We start from the raw sequence: 17,171 nt of genomic DNA on the forward strand, positions 1-17,171 counted from the left end.
TTAGAAGGGGTGTGGTCAGCAGGTTGAGAGAGGTTCTCCTCCCCCTCTACTCTGCCCTGGTCAGGCCGCATCTGGAGTATTTTGTCCAGTTCTGGGCCCCTCAGTTCAAGAAGGACAGGGAACTGCTAGAGAGAGTCCAGCGCAGAGCCACGAAGATGATTAAGGGAGTGGAACATCTCCCTTATGAGGAGAGGCTGAGGGAGCTGGGTCTCTTTAGCTTGGAGAAGAGGAGACTGAGGGGTGACCTCATTAATGTTTATAAATATGTAAAGGGCAAGTGTCAAGAGGATGGAGCCAGGCTCTTCTCAGTGACATCCCTTGACAGGACAAGGGGCAATGGGTGCAAGCTGGAACACAGGAGGTTCCACTTAAATTTGAGGAAAAACTTCTTTACGGTGAGGGTGACTGAACACTGGAACAGGCTGCCCAGAGAGGTTGTGGAGTCTCCTTGTCTGGAGACATTCAAAACCCGCCTGGACGCGTTCCTGTGTGATATGGTCTAGGCAATCCTGCCCCGGCAGGGGGATTGGACTAGATGATCTTTCGAGGTCCCTTCCAATCCCTAACATTCTGTGATTCTGTGTGATTCTGTGATTCTGTGAACACAGAGGGGGGTTTTTGGGGGAGACATAGTCACGTGTCCCGAGGCGTTGGCTGAACGATGCTGCTGCAATTCCATCTTTAATTCTTCCAGTCGTCTACCAAGCTCTGTCATGTCAAGTTCGTGTCCATTTCGTGATGGTAACAGTCCTTTAAGTCCTTGTGACTCTGGTACTGCTGACTCCGTAAATGGCGAATCCGGTAAAGGTGGGTACAAAGCATGTTTACCCTCCTTCTTGTCCTCCTGCTCAGCCTCATCCGTAGAGAGATCAATGAGAGGGAGGGGGTTTCGGAGGGGGTTTCTGCCAAGTCTCCTGTTAGGCGTCTGAATCAATTAGTTCAAATTGAGTTTGTGTTTTAGGGCGCACTACCGGTTCTAATGGATCTGTATCTATTTTTCTCGCTCCCCGCTCCTCAGCTTTTTTCGGAGCCGTCCGTACCCACGGTGATAAAGGAGCTGCCACCGGTACAGCCACCGGGGCCATGGGAGGTGTTGGTCCCGCAAACAGTGAGGGGGTAGTAGGCGCCTGTGGTCCTAAAGCCATAAAAGCTGTATGTGTGACTTCTCTCTCTGCTTTTATTCCTTTTAACGCTTCACTAACCAGCCTCCATGTAGCAGACAATTTAAAGGTATCCTTATCACCACTTGACACCGCATTCCAGAGAGAGTCACCAATCTTCTCCCATAAAGGCACTTCAAAGATATCATTAAAGGTTGTAAAATGTCCTTTATCTTTTGCCCAAAATAGTAACTGCTTTAACGCAGCTTCGTCATATTTAATTCCTCTCTCAGAGAGTATATGTTGGAGGAGTTTCACCACTGCCACTTCTGTCTTGGTCAGGGTAGACCCCATGTAAACACGTCCGAGCCGCATCCCATGTCGCCCAGTCCTCCCGCGCAGCCCGTAGCAGCCACAAGATAACTCCCCATGTTTTTAATTCTTTGGCAGAAACCGCTGCCATAGCTCGCTCAGCGAGCTGCATCGAGCACCGCTCCCAGGTATTCGGCTGTAAACAATCAGCCGGTCCTGCCACCGCCCCCCCCTTTAACGAGACGGTCCACACACTGGGCTACGTCTTTCGATTTCACAGAAATCTTAAATTCCCCGCCCAGTAACGAAATCACCTTTATCAAGGTTTCCATGGTTCGTGAACCCACTCCGACCGCCTGCGGTCCGCCAGCCCAGCTATCACTTCGGGGTCACCACTTGTTGCCGCTTGTCTGCAGCAAGCTCCATTCGGTTGCTGGCTGGCCTGAGGCTATCCGCACCCCAGGGCCATTGAGCACTGACACCAATGTGAGGATGCAACAAATGGCGTTTATTTAACTGCGCAACAGCCTTATATAGTCGTCTTGTCCCGTACGAACTCGCACGATAATGACACATCCTGCTCCTTTCGCCACGCCTACCTTCCGTTACAGCCCGAGATTTTCCGGTCGCCGTACCCTAATCTACCTACACTGGCCCAGCACAGGCCCAGAGAGCCTGCTCTGGAGCCCTGCGCTTCCCATGTATCCCCCTGCTCCAGTGCATCACGCCTCGGTGAGGCTGAGGAACCTCTGCTGCCACAGCCGCACCTCCTCCTCTCCCTCCTTCTCACTCAGCACCTGGTATGTTTCATTTCTGCAGCAGCCGCGGCGAGACACCTGCAAGGAGAGCCTGAATTCGTAGGGCTGATACCGCTGCCCACCCTTCCCCCAGGGAAAGAGGACCCCCATGATGGACAGCATCTGGAGGCTGGGATGATGGGAGCACCAGAGGGAAGAGGGGAGAACCAGCTGGGAAGAGGGAGGCAGAGGATGATAGATACGGGCTAGCCCTCTGTCCTGCTCTGGTGTTTCTGTTTTTTGTTACCGCCTAGGAAGCACCCAGTAGATGGTGGAGACCCCTCCCCACAGGGATATACAGGGATACCCTGATGGGTGGGAGGCTCTCCACAGCTTCTCTGTCTCAACATTAGTGTCTGTCTCCGCTGCCATCTCTCATAGCATCTGTGCAAATCCTGCTGCCTCAATTACATGCCAGCTGTGCTCAGGTCACTCTTTGTCACCCCCCCCAAACACACTCAAGTGTGTCCTACTGGAGGGACAAGCAGTGGGCCAGTGAGTCCTGCAGGGACTCGAGGCTGGCTGTGGAGGGAGCAGCCGTGGAGGAGAAGGCTGTGTAAAGGGCACTGCAGGCTGCTTCTCACCTTCTGGTTGTAGAGGGTCTGCTGCAGACACTGGTGGCTCTTGAACGCGCAGTAGCTGGGGTGCTGAACCCCACCCGAGTCGCAGATCTGGGGAGATGGGAATGAAGACCAGAGAAAGAAGAGGAGAAAGGAGGGCTGGGAGCACCCACCGGGCACCCACCTGGCTTGGGGCATCTCCATCTTGGAAGGTGGTGTACTCTGCCTTCAGCCAGAGTCTCACACGAGGATTCTCACAGCCACGGGTGGCCATCCGGCTGCACCAGTACTCTGCCCTCAGCCCTCTGAAAACCTCCATGCCATAGTACTCCGAGGTGTCTGGGGAGCTGGTCTGCAAAGGGGTGGAATAAAGAGAGCTCTGCTTCTTCCCCCTCTTCCCCACCACCCAGTCCAGGCTCCTCCTTAGAGGCTGGCTGGAGATGCAGCACACTCGGTACCTTGTTGCCTGCAGCCTGGTACTGGGCTGAGATCTGAGGGTTGAGGTAGGCGGTGTGGTTGCCTGTCCCACAGCGAACACGGTTCAGGATATGGATGTTCTGACACTGCTCCCTCTTCAGCGAGCAGAAAGCGCAGTTGGGGCACGGGTCCACGTGATAGCGCCCGAGGCTGTCGCACACCTAGGGTGGGTGCAGTGGGGAGGTCAGGGCGGAAAAAGGAGGCTGAGGAGCTCCCATCTCCCTGGCTTGGACCTTGCCTCCCTGGTCACCCAGGTCAGCTTCTCCCAGGAGGTGGCACCTGAAAGAACAGCGCTGATGAGCTCTGGCCACTGGAGCATTGTGGTCAGCACTGCCGGGAGCCCTGCACACAGTGGGGGTCAAAGGTGGACATTAGCATCTTTACCAAATCTCCAAACCCAAGGATTCTTTCTTCCATCTCCTTCCAGGCCTGGGTGATCACCGAGGAGAGACAGTTTCCCTCCAACATTGCTTTGCACAGGATGGTCACTGCCTCGTCATTCTTCAGGGCTAAAAGGCTGACAGAGAAAGGGAAGGAGAAAGTAAAGTCTCGTCTCTTGTCACAAGCTGAAGAGACAGACCTTTAGTTAAAAACTGAAAGCGGGGGGAAACAACCCCAACGCACAGCAAAAAACTTTTCCCAAAGAAACCTTGGACTCCCGGCCAAACTGCATGGGGGAACAGGGATGTCTGCAGAGTCTGTGCGTGCCTGTGTAACACAGAGGCTACGGGGTGGGGGCGTGTGTGCATTCGGGAGCACATGAGAGGGACTGGAAAAAGAGTACGTGCATGGGATAAAGCCCTGCCTGCAGCTAAGGCCCAGCCTAAATGCACTTTGCTCAGGATGCAAGGACAGGAACATTGTCAGGCGCTAGTAGTGCTGCGTCAGCCTCTCCCTGCTGACTCTGTGCCGGAGTGGGGGGTGTCTGAGGGGCTCCACTAGTACATTTCTGCTCTGTATGGGATGGCTTGCTCCAGAACTGCACTGCACAGGCTCCTGCCTGCACTCACCAGCTGCTCGGGGCAGGAGCATGAGTGCCATGGGGCTACCAGCCAGAATGCGTGAGGACAACCCTGCACGAGTGGCATGCGGCACCCCACCGGATGGGGAGATGGGTCTTCCTCTCACCTGCCAATGGGGGCTGTTTCCTGCACCCCTTCCTCGGCACTGCCTGACGTGCTCCCTGGCTCTGACTTGGTGCCGGGGTCCGGAGAAAAGCCCTCGGTGCCTAAGGACGCCTCCAAGGAGAGGGTCGAGTGGACCAGCTGCCAGATGCTGTTCCGCAGGCGTTGCTCTCAGATTTGCTTGGCCTGGGCAAGGGATCCGAGCCCGGGAGGCAAGGGAGCAGGGTCAGCCAGGACTGGCAGCGTCAATGGGAGCACAGGCAGGCTGTTGGCCTGCGAGGGTCTCGGCAACTCTGGTGTGGGCGGCGGGAGCGTCTTTGGCAGCAGTTTCTGACCTGACAGTGCATAGGAGTATTTAAGGAGAGTGTCCCCGTTGGCATTCAGCAGGGCATCAGTGGGTGAGAGAGAAGCCTGCCCCAGAGCTGGGGAGAGAGCGGGACGGGTGGAGGGCTGAGGGAAGCGTTCTGAGGCCAGCCAGAAAGCTGATGGAGGGGAAGAGTAGCTAGGGGAGGTCAGCAGGTGAGCAGGGGCACCCAGCGCAGCTCAGTGCAGCCATACCTTCTGCCGTAGGGGTGGTTTTGCCCTCTGTCCCAGAGCCCACAGCATGGGATTGCTCCGTTGGGAGGAGAATGTCTTTTGGAGGAGTCAAACTCGAACATGGGATTCGCTGAGCAGAGGAGAGAGGGAGAAACACAAGTCCTGCTATGTTCTCTTCCCTTCCTCCTCACCCCTTCCACCTCCCAGGAGATACTCCCCCCTTCCACCTCCCAGGAGATACTCCCCCCTGCCCCATCCCAAAACCCGCTCCCCACCTTGGCATAGAACTGGCGTTTCATGCAGCGGTACGTGGTGAACTGGCAGAAGGACTGAAACCACGGCGCCTCCGGGAAATTAGAGCAGACCGGCCCTGGAGAGGAGTGAGAGAGAGATGCGGGATGAGGGCAGGCCGCAGGCTTAGGCATCTCCCTCCTTGGCCTGGGTGCAACAAGAGACGAGCACCTCTAGGATGGATGTTTTCAGAGCAGCTGGTGGTTGAAGGGAAAGTCAAAGCTGTCTACTCCCAAGTGGAGATCACAGCCTTGTGCTGTTATGGCTCCCGATCCCAAGTGCCACATGCACTTTCCCTCCAAACCACCCAGAGTTTCAGTTCACCCTTCTGCCCTTTTCCACACAGTTATCTTCCCTTTCACAGAGTCCCAAACCTCTTGTTTCCAGGCTCCAATAAGGACTCGACCAGAGGAGACAACCTCTTCAGGGCAAAATAATTTGACAGTGGTTCCAGCCATGCAGGGGATGGAGGAAAGGCCGTGGGGCCGAGGTGCTGCTAGCAAAGCCTGTGCCTGTACACATGTGCACCATAGTCTTGACCAGCACTGCTGACACCACTGGCTCAAAAGCTGCAGCTCTTCCTGAAGTGGTCACAGGATGGCCGAGATCATGCAGGAGAGCTGAAAACCCTGGGAGATTTGAGGAGGGGGGTAATCTTGTGCTCCCTGTGCTCAGTGAGTGCATGGCCCAGCTAGCCCAGCCAGCCCTTTGCGCACACCAAGTAGGTTAAGTGCTGGCCGTGGAAGAGGAGTTTAGCAGTGGAATTGCACTGCTCTCCTCTTCGTTGCTTGGATACCATCTTTTACACTGTACACACTTCTTCTCTTGTGCTGAGCGTATGGATTCACCAGCATAAGTAGAATTTCAGCTGTCCACCAGGATCCAAGCCCAGAAGAATACCTAACTTGTAGGGAACAAGCCAGACCCCCACCCTGTCCTTTGGTGATGCCGTGTGAAATCCCTCCAGGACGTGCGGGACATGAACTCGGCCAGTGCAATGCCCGTGCACGTGGACTGGGAGCTGCAGAGTTACACTCCATCACACAGCCACTACTTGCAAAGGAGCATTGCTGCCATTGAGCAGGGGAGGAAGCCCAACCACCTGCTAACCCCAGCATTAGCCTGGCTCTCCTGGGCCAGGACTGCATCCCTAGCAGCGCATAGCAGGCCAGACTTGGAGTATTACAGCTTGCTGCATCCTGTCACAAACTGTTCCTCTGATAGAGAAGCTTCCCATTTTGAGATGGGCGGGAGAAGAAAGGTACTTATTCATTCCCACATCTGGGAAGTGAAGGAAAACTTGGCACAGATAAAGTTTCCCATGGGCTCTCTTTGCCGGTCTCTTGATTTTCACCATGGCTCAGCTCTCCCACAGCCTGTTGAACGCTGATGGCATGGCCTGATGAGCAGCTTGCCTCCTTTAGCACCAGTCCCTGTCTCCTCTTTTCTCTCATCTTATTTCTTTATGGAAATACTCGTCTGTCTTTGAATGCTCTGACCTTCCTGCCAAGGGGAGCGCTTCCCAGCACCAGCTGCTTAGTTTAGTCAATATGATCTTTTGCCTCTTTCCTCTGCTCCTCCTGCGCATGTGTTTATTGCAAACAGCTACAGCTTCTGCTGAGTGCCAGGAAGCCTCCCCCTTGGGCATTGTGGCCAAGTCCACCCACAGGAGCTCCCAGCGGGGCGGGAGGTGCGCAATTAATTAACAATTGCATCGTCACTAAAAGATGGAGCCAGACAAGGTATTTGCATACACTCATCAGGAAACATCCTCCTGACTCTCATCTTCCACAACAAAGAGCATTGAAAGGTTACTTGTAGGTTTCCCTTGTTTAAAACACAAAGTAACTGCTTTCCTCAGTGCCACACCTGAAGAGGCACAATTAATGCTTGTTAATATTTGGACATAGACAGCACTGCCATTTATCTGTGAGGACAGTGGAGACAGAACCTGTGAAGGCACGTGCTCTGCTGTGTCCACTTGACCTCTGTCTGAAAGCAACATGTGCCAAAATAGCCCCAAAGCTGGAAGGAAGGAAACATGGAGCGGAATCAAGTCTGCCGCATGGGTCTGTTAGGCTGAGGGATGGAGGAAAAGAAGGCAAAGAGGACATCTTGCAAAATTGTCCCATCTCCTGGCATTCCCAGGTACTCCTGCTCTTGAGAGCTGAGCCTCTGAAGGCAGCAACAGTGGGAGCGTGGCTGAATACAGCAAAGAACAGTGCCAGGGCACTGGGATCACCAGGAGAGGAACCAGGGACAGACCCCAGGTGCACCTAGCGCCACGGCATCATGGATTGCATGTGCCCACAAGTGAGTGAGGAGCCCAGGACCCATCCCTGGGTCTGGTCATGTGAGGTGGGACCCCTTCCACTGATACAGCTGCAGAAGGAAGCAAGAAATAGCCTTCAAGCTGCCATCCAAATAAGCACAGTTGGCTGACCATTCAGTTCATTGACGTTCCTAGCTAAATATAAAGACATATTTTTTATGAGAAAATTGTTCCTTTTTCTTTTCCTCTGAAGAAAAATACAACAGAAGTAGCCCCAAGTTTTTCAGCTGCACAGATTAATTCTGTCACTTAAATTCTCTGATGCAGGGGTGCAGGGCAAGTATGATTGCAGAGATTTAAAGGGTGCTGTTGCTATGGCACTTTCTGAACTGGGATGTTTCTTGGATCCTGAAATGTTAAACCTTTAAAAAGCAGCTTATCAGCTCATGCTTTCCTAAAGGCCCATGAGAGCCTGTGAGCCAAGCTGCTGCATTAAACTCCAGATCAAGCTGGAGGGAGCCAGTCAGGTTGTAAGATGAACTGTTGGGAAGAGATGATGAGCTTCAGTGAGCTTCAGAAAACTGTGGCCATTTTTTTTTTCCCCTGCCACCCCACCAATGGAGATGTGAAGAAACTGAAGAGCTCAGTGAAGGGCCACTGAAATAGCCATGGCTTTCAGCCTGTGACCCATGAAGAGAGGCTGGGAGAGCTGCGCTTGTTCAGCTGGGTGAAGAGGAGATGAGGAGGTAAGTTAACGGCAGCTCACAGGGACCTGAAAGCAAGCTACAAGATGACAAAGTCAAACTCCTCTTGGTGGTGCCAGACAACATAAGAGGGAAAAAACCTTCAAATTCCTGCTTGGGAGGTTAGGATTGGCCATTAGGAGAAGGTTTTTTTCTCCAGGAAAGCGGTGCAGCACTGGAAGGGGTGCCCAGAGAGGCCACGATACCAAAGTCCCTTGCACAAAGCCAGGGTGCTCTAGTGCTGGGAGTGTCCTGATCTGAGCTGGACTTTGTGCTAGAGACCCCAAAACTACCCATCCCACCACCATTCTCACAATCCTGTGACATTTTGGGGCAGAGAAAGAGACGGTGCTGCTCCAGCTGCGGGATGCCTGCCTCTGCCGCTGGAGGCAGGATGATGCCCCTACCTTTGGGGACATGGCCGTGGTTCTCCTCCTGGTCCAGCTTGAGGATGGCAGGGCTGAGGCAGCCGTGTACCAGGCGCAGCTGGCAGGCTGCCTCTGCCTTCCAGGCGGGCTGCAGGCTGGCAAAGAACAGCCGGTACTCTCTGTCTGACACGGGAGCACCAGCTGGTCTTCCTCTGCCTCCGGTGTGGATGCCCTGCTCACCGCTCTCTGCACATCGAAGCCTTCCCAGGCAAAATGGGGAATGGTGCCGGCAAAAGAGGCTTTGGGACCACCAGTATGGAGGTGTCCAGAGCCCCACAGGGGCTGATGGCCGAGGCCTGTGGGCACGCATCCATTGGAGGAGACCAGCATGGAGGCACACATCCGTTGGACGAGGCAGCATGGAGCCACCTGCCCATTGGATGAAGCACGTGCGCACGCCCGCCCTCTCTCCGAAAAAAGGACACCATGGACCAGCCGCAGGGTCCTTACTTCCTGCCTGCTTCAACCCCCCTGCTCGGTGGCTGCTGCTCCCTGCCGAGGGGCCTACTTCTGCTGCTTCTTCGTCTGTGCACCCCCCCCACCGAGGAACGAGGACCGGCAGAACACCGCTGGGTCCGTGGTGGTGACTAACCCTGATGCTCTCTCCGCTCTGCTGCTTAGTTTTCTCTTCTCACTTCCTACCTTTCCTATCGCTTCGTTTTCTCTCTGCCCTCTCGTTCAATAAAGCGGTCTGAGTGGCAACATCTGACCTCGTTTGTGTCTCAATGTCGCTCTCTGGGATCGCAAAGAACCTTCTCAGAGCCCAGAATCTAACTCGGGCCCTGACACCTTGCCTCTGCTTTCTGGAGTCAGCGCTCTGGGGTGGCAGGCGTGTTGGGATCTGCAGCATCAGCATGTAGCCTCCAACACACACCCCACTAATCTGGTCTTACCTGCTATTGACTCAGACAGAGGTGAGGAAATGCCAGGGGTTGTGCTGCTCTTCCCCACAAGCTCAGCCCCCAGGAAAGAGCGAGGGGCGAAAGTGTGAGCCCACCTGGGCAGTGGGGAGCCGGAGTTTGCGGGCTGATGCACCAAGACCTGGTGAGGTGAGTGGACCTGGCTGAGTGAGGGATGCTGTGGGGCAGTGCGGGATCGCAGGCTAGGCTAAGTGCCATCATGTCCTCCTCTTCTGACACACATGGTAAAGCCAGGACTTCCAGGCTCAGCCAGGTGTGGGCACATGTGTGCAAGGGGCGAGGGCCGCAGGGGAGGGGAATGTTCCCACAGAGGATGTCAGAGACTCCTTTTGCAAAGGAGTACACCACCCCACACCCCCCCCCCGCAATATATCTGCAAGCCTTTATCAGTACCAGAGCCTTGATGGGAACTGAAGAGATACAAAAACGCTGTGAGAACAAAGATCCCAGCAACTAGGAAGGGAGAAAGGGGGGTTGGTTAAAAAAGAGAGGCACTAAAAAGCAGCAGGGTGAGATCAGTGGTTTGGGTGATATTGTGCCTTCCAAGGATTTATGAGCAGCACGAACATATATCCCTTGGCGTGTCACTCCCTGAATGAGGAGGCAGTGACGGCAGAACAAGGGACGCAGGGAATGAGAAAGTCAAACACCAGCAGCAACAGCCAGTGGCAGCAGAGCCAGGCAAGGGCTGCAGAGAATATCCGTGGGATTGACAGGACTCTGAGCCTTTGCGCTGGCTAGTGATTAAATCGACTTCGCTCTCACTTCCCATATTTCACTTCTACCTCCTGTTTGGCAATATTTTGGGGAGGGGGATGTTTTAATTTTCTCCTGACAGTCCTGGGGGTGGCTGAGTTAGCATGTGAACAAAGACAAGCAAGTATTTGGCACTGTGACTCAGGGCAGGTCTCCTCAGTTGCAAGGACACCTGGGTGTTGCTTCTTTCATGATTACGTTTGCTTTCATAGGATGTGTTTTAGCTTATCAGCTTTGGATAGCAAAGTTCACGCTCTGTGGCCAGACAGAAGTGCATCAGGAAGTGAGAAAGGAGGGGAGATGAACTGCAGCATGACAGACGTAAAACCAGCCATGGCGCGGTAGAGGATGGCTGTGGTTTGGATAAACAAGTAGCCAAAGAACCTGCCTGGTTCTGTTTTGATTCAAGCTGCTTGCAGTTTTGGTGACTGGATCGAAACCTCTGCAGTGACAGCGATCGCTCGCCAGCAAGCCCGCGTGCACCCTTGGCTCTTCACTAGCAGAGAGGTAAGCGAGACGGAAACATCTGGAGAGCTGTATGGTCTGGGCGCACTGGGCACTGGTCCCCGTGAGCTGCCGCGCATGTGCTGCCAGACCTGACCACAGGGCACTGGGGAACCCTCTATGTCTCTTCAGTTGCCTAGAGGTGCAGGGCACATCTCAGTATTTATTCAAATGGAGGCTTCCTTTGGGATCCTGTGATACTAAAACCACGGGCCTCCTGCAGAGCTTACATGCCAAGGTGCCCACGATGGAAGTCCTCTCCCATGGGGCCCTCAGGAGATGAAGGGGGGTGACACCTCTAGGGAGCAGGCAGCAGCAGTGTGATCAGACCTCGTGAGTTAAAAACAGAGGTCTCAGCTTTGATGTCATGTATCTCATTAAAAACAAGCCACCCTAAGTCTCAAATGTCTTCATGGTTCTAATCATCACAATAATCTAATTTCTTGGTTAGAAAAAAGGTGAAAAGTGGGGCTTAAATATCACCTACAGCAGGTAAAAAGCATCCACATTTATGAAAAATTATACCTTCCATTTCTAAAGCAAAGTTGGGTGTTTTTTTTGAGGTTTGGTGTGCTCTTTGTTATTTCCTCTCTGTTTCAGATTTACTGAGCGAGCTTGTGCAGTTTGTGTTTTCAGCTGCACTGCTCTGCACCCCGACGCTGTGTTCTCTGTCTGCATCCCCAGGGCAGCCCCAAAGCATGCCAGGGTTTAAATGACAAGTCACTCTTGGAAACACTGACCCTGCAGCACACTCAGCAAGATTTTTCTAGCTGTCTTTTTCCACCTTATTTCTCAACCCCATGCGTAACACTGTGTCCCACCATGCTGTGCTCCTTTGTCATTTCTGTGGTGCTAGGAGGCAGCAGCTACTGGTGAGATAGTCTCAGGAGAGAAGATGCCCAGCACCAGGCAGCGAGATGCCAGGCACACATCTCATCTCAGGGCACACCTGCCTGTTCCAGCCCCTGCATGCAAGTACAGCTAGGGTTTTCCCACCCCCCCCAAAAAAAAAATTCAAAATCCCCATGGGTTTTGCATGTCCTGGGGGGACTTCTTGCCTAGCAGCTGTTTTCCTGCCTCTGGCAAGAGGTGCCCACCTTGAGCCCAAGCTCTGGCTCGTCTCAGTCCAGCACCCCACGCCAGCCAGGGCCCTGGGCAGCTCCCGAGTGCTTAGGGGAGGCAGGTGGCTGTCGTCCGAGTAGGGTGGTCACAGGAGGAGGTGTATGGCAGGGGAGGATGGTGCATTGTTTTCAACTGATCCTCCAGCATCACGTTCTCCTCTCCCCTCACACAATACAACAACAGCAGGCAGCGTTGCCCCCATCTCACACCTATACCAGCACCTCTTCCTCCCTCACCAATGTTTTTCCTTCCTTCTAGTTTCTGCAGCCTCCCCTGCAGCAGTTGCTCAGTGTGCATCTCTGTGTGTGTGTGTGTGTGTGTATACACACGCGTGCATGTGCACATGCGTCATGTCTATGTCATTCCCCCTGCCCCCCCTCCCAGAGCAAGAATATTAGCAACAAATTCACTTTCCACCTGAAAACAGAAAGAAGTACCTGCATAGGTAGCAGCTGTAGTATGAATTGCTCTTTTCTGCCCCTGCTGGGGAAAAGTCCATGGTCTGGACAGATGGACTTCAGGGGCTCATACTGATCTTCACTGAGAGGTAAAAAGATGCTTTCCTTATTGCAGTCTACAACTACCTGAAGGGAGGTTGTAGTGAAGTGGGAGTCGGCCTCTTCTCCCAGGCAACTAGCGATAGGACAAGAGGACGCAGCCTCAAGCTTCGCCAGGGGAGGTTCAGGTTGGACATTAGGAAGAATTTCTTTTCAGAAAGGGTTATTAGACATTGGAATGGGCTGCCCAGGGAGGTGGTGGAGTCACCATCTCTGGAAGTGTTTAAGAAAAGACTGGACATGGCACTTAGCGTCATGGTCTAGTTGACATGGTGGTGTCAGGGCAATGGTTGGACTCGATGAGGTCTCTTCCAACCTGGTTGATTCTGTAATTCCTCCACCTCCTGGGCCGCATAAGGTCAGCCACCAAACAGAAAGTTCCCTCAGGATTTCAAGACAGCATCTCATCATGAGGAGGAGGATGATTCAGCTGCGGTACCTTTGCCTCCTTAGGTAGCTGATGACTTGAGACCTCTCAGCAGCTTTTGTGTAGAGCAACGAGTACTTGAGGCTCTTGTAGAGGCAGCCACAAAGAACATGGCCTGTGGCTCTCAGACATTAACCAACAAGGATAATTCAACCAGTTTCAGCTCTTCTGTCTCTCTGCTACCAGCCTGCTTTACCCATAGCTTTCCTCTTCAGTGAGGGACAGTCAAAACAGCACCTCCAGAGCTCTGCGGAGAAACATTCCATTCCCACAACTTCATCTTTCCAAAGACCGTGCATGTACGCATGTCATTTCAGGTCTCTGAGATCTTGATTACAGTATCTGTTATGTCAAATTTGAGACTATCAGCTTAGCTTCAATAACACCTCCATTAGTGGATTCTTGCTTCTGTCTTTCCATCCACCCACAAAAAAAAAATCCCCTCAAAAAAACCCAGCATATTTTCCACTCTCATTGATGTTTTTTGCCAGTTTTGAACTCTGCTGTTTGGTGTCTCGAAGGCTGAAGGGCTAGTATCTAAGGAAAGACCATTCAGAAAAAAAGGAAAGGTGATGGTGGGCAAAAAATTAAATAGATTTCTTGCACTGGTGTTCATGGCAGGAAAGCCTGGGAGATTTCCATGCCAGAAACTCTCTTTACAGGGAAATTCATCAGAGGGCTGTCTCTGATCAAAACAGTGGTAGGAATGGTTATGGAGCAGCAATATGAACTAAGCAATGTCTGAAACCACATGGCTCCTACTCCAGAGGTCTGAAAACAAATGAAGAGTGGAAGACCTGACTAACTGTGGTGTAGAAACATTTGCTTAAAACTGCTATTAAAGGCTCACTAGCAGACAAAAATTGAGAAAAGGTTCTTGGAGGATTTCAGACCAGGGAGCTTGATGTCTCTGCTGAACAAATTAGTAGAAGCTATAACAAAGGAAAAAATCAATTGGCATGCAGTCACCTCTAATTACTGGGGAAGAGTCGTCATGGCTTTTATAAAGGGATGTTGTGTCTCACGGTCCTTCTTTGAAGGAGTCAACAAGCACATGAACAGTGGCCCATGTGGATTTCCAAAAGGTTTTCAAAAGGGCTGTCACCAATGGTGCTTAAAGAAATTTAGAGAAAAGGTTCCTACCTGGATAAAAAGTGCCTAAAAGACAGGACAGAATGAGGATAGAGGGGTTTTCTCAGTGGAGTTATAAGACACCAGTGCTGGGGCTTGGACTGTTTGACTTATTCATGAGGGATGAATAATAAAATAACAAATCCTTTGGAGACATAAAATTATTCAAGTTAGAAAAGATGAGGGTTGGCTGCGAAGAACCGCAGAGATTAAGAGAAGTGTGAGTGACTGGCCTTAAAATAACAGCTGAAATTTCACCTAGCAAAGAGATGAGAGAAACCAGTCTGAACTGACCATTACCCCTTGCAAATGAGATCTACGTCTACTCAGCCCAATGCAGCCACATCATTGACATTGTGTACATCTTGAGCACCCCACCACAGGGCTCAGAAAGGCTGTAGCAGAAGTGGAAAGGTGCTGAGAAGGGCAACAAGGACAGAACGGCTCCTCTGTGAAGAACAACTATGAAGACAAGGATCATTTAGCCTCAAAAAAAAAAAAAAGGTTACTGAGGTGGAATATGGTAGATGTTTATAAAATCATCAGTGATTAGGTGAAGGTGAATAGGGATGTTTTTTCCACTGTCTCTTCCAGCACTAAAACTAGGAACTGCATCTAGCAGGTGGTGATTCAAAAATTAGTACAAGGAAGTGGTTCTTTGCCTGAGATGAGATTAAGCTGTGGAATTCCTTGGCACTCCTGGCACTGGATGTCGTAGATGGTAAATTTTACATTAACTCAAAAAGCAACTGGAAAAAATCACGAAAGAAAAGTTCCCTGAGGACTACTGAATACAAATAGGCCACCTCTGGCTCAGGAAATCCCTGGACTACAATATGCTGGAAGCAGAAAGAGAACTCGAGGGAGCATAACTACATGATTGCACTGTTCTTACATTATCCCTTCACCATCCACGATTTGAGATAGAATACTGGCTGTAGATAGACCACTGATCTCACACAGTACGGATCGTGTTTACATAGTGTATTCTCTAGAGGTGTTCATTGAATACCTCTTGATAAAAAAAGCTTGTCTGTGGAGACAAGTCATCTTCACCTGACACCTGGCTGGCCTGGGCACACATGTTAGAGCATGTCATCTTCTCTCACAGAGTCTCAGTCTCACTCACTTTGTCTCTGTCAAGATGAAGGTCTTGCTAGTCTGTTCAGTCTGCAGTCATTGCAAGGTTTTGGCTCTAGCAAAAGCTGGTGTATCCTCCTTGAGACTTTTTGAGACATCTAATAATTTCACTTGAAACCAACAACATTCTTGCACATTTGCCTTGTCTTACTGGATTATCTTATACTTTAAACTTATGCAAGTGTTCACACAAAGCTTTCATCCATCATTACCAAAGAAGGGTGAAAGCCACTCAGATGTAGCTTGACAAACCAGTAGAAGTTCCTCGAAGAAACCTGTCTTGGTGGCAGACCTGCCCAGCACCACAAAAGGATGGGCAAATTGATAGCTGTCTATTCTCTTGTAATAGACTTCCACTTTCATTGCTTAACATATTGTTGCCAGAATGAATCTTTTCTTATCTATGAGGTCAGCGCACGCTGCTTCTGTCTTTCATAGATCCTCCCTCTAGATCTGTGCATTGCCCCATGATGCCACCCAGAAGGTCTGACATGCTTGTCATGCCTGTCAAGTTGCTGAGTAGCTTCCTCTTACATTAATATCAACCTTATGTAAAGCTTTCCCCTAGACAGAAAATTCTACTATCCTTTTGAGGTGAATCACACTCTACATGGGCTCTGTGAAGGAGTCCCTATCCTAACTCCTGCAAACAGCTGTGGGGAACTGTGTCATACTTGCCAACCCCTACTCCACTGTGACAGCTTCGAGAGCAGATGTCTAGTTTTAGGATCATAGAATAATTAAGGCAGTCTCTAGCCCAACCTCCTACTCAAAGCAGAGTCAGCTATCAGATCAAATAAGGTTACTCTGGACTTTACAGAGTCTGGTTTTGAAAACTTCCAAGGATGGACACTCCACAACCTCTCTAGGAAACCTATTGCAATACCTGACTGTCCTCACAGTGAAAATATTTTTTCCCTATATCCAGTCTGACTATTTATTACTTCAGTTTAAGCCCATTGCCTCTTGTTCCCCTGCCATGCCTCAACGTGAACAGCTAACTCTGTCCTCTACCAGTAGCCAAATTGCAGGTTTGGGGAGTGTGGAGGGTTGACCCCGGCTGGACAGCTGCCCAGCAAAGCCACTCTATCACTCCCCTTCCTCAGCTGGACAGGAGAGAGAAAATAGAACAAAAGGCTCGTGGGTCGAGATAAGGACAGGGAGATCACTCAGCAATTAATGTCATGGGCAAAACTGACTTGACTCAGGGAAAAATTAATTTAATTTATTACCAATCAAATCAGAGTAGAATAAAAAATAAAGACAAATCTTAAAACGCCTTCCCTCCACCCCTCCCTTCTTCCTGGGCTCAACTTTACTCCCAAGTTCTCTACCTCCTCCCCCTGAGCAGCACAGGGGGATGGGGAATGGGGGTTGTGGTCAGTTCATCACACGTTGTTTCTGCTGCTCCTTCCTCCTCAGGGGGAGGACTCCTCATACTCTTCTCCTGCTCCAGTGTGGGGTCCCTCCCACAGGAGACATCCACCACAAACTTCTGCAATGTGAGTCCTTCCCACAGGCTGCAGTCCTTCACAAACTGCTCCAGCATGGGTCCCCCACAGGGTCACAAGTCCTGCCAGCAAACCTGCTCCAGTGTGGGCTCTCCACGGGGTCACAGCCTCCTGCAGGCACATCCACCTGCTCCAGCTTGGGGATGTCCATGGGCTGCATGTGGATATCTGCTCCACCATTAACCTCCATGGGCTGCAGGGGAACAGCCTGCCTCACCATGGTCTGCACCACAGCTGCAGGGGAACCTCTGCTCTGGTGCCTGGAGCACCTCCTCCCCTCCTTCTTCACTGACCTGGTGTCTGCAGACTTGTTTCTCTCACATATTCTCACTCCTCTCTTCTGGTTGCTGTTGCACAGCAGTTTTCTTTCCCCTTCTTAAATATGTTATCACAGAGGTGCTACCACCGTTGCCAATGGGCTCAGCCTTGGCCAGCGGTGGGTCCTTCTTGGAGCCAACTGGA

At 51.6% G+C, this 17,171-nt stretch overlaps 1 pseudogene; it reads right to left on the minus strand.

The window, feature by feature from the left end:
• Window positions 1-2,134: 2,134 nt before the first annotated feature.
• On the minus strand, window positions 2,135-16,929 carry LOC137664047 (acrosin-binding protein-like; annotated as a pseudogene).
• Between the last annotated feature and the right edge of the window lie 242 nt (window positions 16,930-17,171).

The sequence above is a fragment of the Nyctibius grandis genome, chromosome 5, assembly GCF_013368605.1.
Source record: "Nyctibius grandis isolate bNycGra1 chromosome 5, bNycGra1.pri, whole genome shotgun sequence".
In the NCBI taxonomy this organism is placed as follows: Eukaryota; Metazoa; Chordata; class Aves; order Nyctibiiformes; family Nyctibiidae; genus Nyctibius; species Nyctibius grandis.